Source organism: Penaeus japonicus, unplaced genomic scaffold (genome assembly GCF_977035675.1).
Source record: "Penaeus japonicus unplaced genomic scaffold, GWHDUDI00000001_assembly GWHDUDI00000013, whole genome shotgun sequence".
In the NCBI taxonomy this organism is placed as follows: Eukaryota; Metazoa; Arthropoda; class Malacostraca; order Decapoda; family Penaeidae; genus Penaeus; species Penaeus japonicus.
Genome location: NW_028234415.1, coordinates 24,192,116 through 24,194,615, shown reverse-complemented (window position 1 = coordinate 24,194,615; position 2,500 = coordinate 24,192,116). Strand labels below are relative to the sequence as shown.

The following is a 2,500-nucleotide window of genomic DNA, read 5'->3' as shown; positions in this document are numbered from 1 at the left end:
GTGTGGAGGAGAAAGGGGGGTGGAGAAGGGGAGGGGGTGGAAGGAGAAGGTTGTGATAATGGTGGTGGGGTGAAGGAAGGAGACTATGGGTGGGATGGATAGAGTTAGAGGTGGAGGAGAAGGTGGAAGTGGTGAAGGAAGAGGAAGAGGAGGAGAATGAAGGGGGTGGGATGAAGGTGGAGATAAAGGTGGGATGGGTGGAGTTGGAGGAGGTGAAGGAGGAAGAGCAAGTGGACGAGGAAGAAGAGGAGGAAGAGGAGGTGGATGTGGAAGAGGGGGTGGGTAAAGGAACTGGAGATGAAAGAGGAGCTGGAGGCAAAGGTGGACGTGAAGGAGAAAAAGAGGCGGCGAAGAAGAGGGGCAGAGAGGGTGTGAGGAAGGACTGGCCGAAGGATGAGCGGATGAGCCAACGACCAGTTCACTCCGGAGACAACCCGACCGAACCCCGTGACCTTTAATCGCGCGAATGACAACTCCAGCCTAACGCCATTAGTCTCGGGGCGATTTCCCCCGTGGCTCGCAGGGCGCCGGCGAGCAAGAGATGGGTTTGGCACCGTGGGAGATTATTCATGGGCAGAGGGGTGGGTGGGACGTGGGCGGGAGGAGGAGCAGCGGCTTATGTGAATCGAGTGTGCGAGGGCGAGGGAGAAGTATACAGGTGATCATGGGCGGGGAGAGGAGGGAGTACAAAGTGGGCGTGGGAGAAGTATCGTGAGCCCGTAGTGGGTTTGGGTGGTTTATATGGGCGGGTGTGGGTGAGATGAGAAGTATACCAGCGATTATGGGCGGGGAGAGGAGGTGTGGCCGGTGAAAGAAAGGTTATATGAGCGGGTGTGGCCGGAGAGAGAGTGGGCGGATTCTAAGCCCTATACGAACAGGTTAGAACAGGTTACGTAGCCAGAGATCTTAAATATATTTCTCCTCCTTCTCCCTCCCCCCCCCTCTCTCTCTCCCTCTCTTTCTCTCTCTCTCTTTCACACACACACTCACTCCATGGAGGTAAGGATAACCTATGTTACCTCGTCCTTTAGAGATGTAACTAACTACTTATCTCAAAAACTTTGTTAAATTTTCTCTCTCTCTCTCTCTCTCTCTCTCTCTCTCTCTCTCTCTCTCTCTCTCTCTCTCTCTCTCTCTCTCCATTTACTATTTATTCAAATAATATCGAATTTCGCCGCTACGTGTGTGACCTTCGGCGTACACATGATGGCAAATCGGAAATCGATTCGTAATGTCGGCGGAGCAGTGAGATCGAGTATTGTGTCAAGGACGTGACGAGGAATTCTTGCTGTCGCGAAGTCTGTGGGGGGAGGAGGGAGGGGTAAAGGGAGAGGGGAGAGGAAATGGGGAGGGAGCGAGGGAATGGGGGGATGGAAGGAGAATGAGATAGGAAAGGGGGAAGGGGGTATGGAATGGGAAAGGGGGGATGGTGAAGGGGAGAAGGGAGAGGAAAGGGTTGATTGGAAGGAGGAAAGGGACTGATGGGAGAAATGAAAAGAGTGAGGGAAGGGGACAGGCGACAGGAGGTAGAAAGAAGGGAGAATGAGGTAACGGAAGGGGGACTGGGGAAGGGGAGAGGAAGGGGTTGATGGGAAGGAGGAAGAAGGAAGAGGACAAAAGGGAGGAAGGGAGATGGACTGTGAGGAGGGATGGGGAAGGAGAGAAGGAAGGGGAAAGAAGCAGATGGGAAGGAGAAAAGGGGAACAGGGAGGAGGGAAGAGAATAGAAGAAATGAAGGGTTAAGAGGGAAAAGGAGGGGGGAGGAAAAAGGGAAAGATGGAGGAATGGGAGAGAAAAAAATAAAAGAGTATAGGAGATAGAAGAGGGGAAAATAAAGATAAAAGGACAGATGGGACGTGGAAAAGGAAAGAGATAAACAAGAGGAAAATGAAAAGGGAAAGAGATGAGTCAGGGAAAGTAGATGGAAGAAGGGCGAAATTGGGAAGGGGAGGAGGGAAGGAGGAAGGGGAGAAGGGGAATAGAAATAAAAAAAAAGAAATGAATGGCAGAAAGGGAAGCGAATGTAAAGAATATAAAAGGAAGGGAGGAAGGAAAAGGATAGAAATGGTTTAAAGGAAACAAATGGGAGGAAAAATGAAAGCAGAAGAAGGAGGGGAAAGAGGGGAAAGAGAATAAGAATAAGGAAGGAAAGGGATAGGCGAAGTCCCTGGGATATCCTCTCCTCCCGGAGGTGAAGAGACACGCGTCTTGGCTTGCGTCTCGGCACACATTTTCTTACATAAGCCGGACAAAGAATACGGAGGGCCGGTCTTTACAAGTGACTCAATCAAACCCAGGTATTGCGACCGGATTGCTCTTAATGCTGGTGGTCTTTACTACTCTACTCTCATCACTCTCTCTTTATCTGTCTCTGTATATGCATATGCATGTGTACATGTTATGCAAATATGTATGTCTATACGTTTATGTATATACATGAAATATACATATATACATATATATAAATATATATATAAAAATATATATATAAATAAATAAA

At 49.2% G+C, this 2,500-nt stretch overlaps 1 protein-coding gene across 2 annotated transcripts in view; it reads right to left on the bottom strand.

Moving 5' to 3' along the window:
- Positions 1-2,500, bottom strand: part of LOC122250547 (uncharacterized) — a 94,659-nt gene that overhangs the window by 71,745 nt on the left and 20,414 nt on the right. The gene's annotated exons all lie outside the window — the stretch shown is intronic.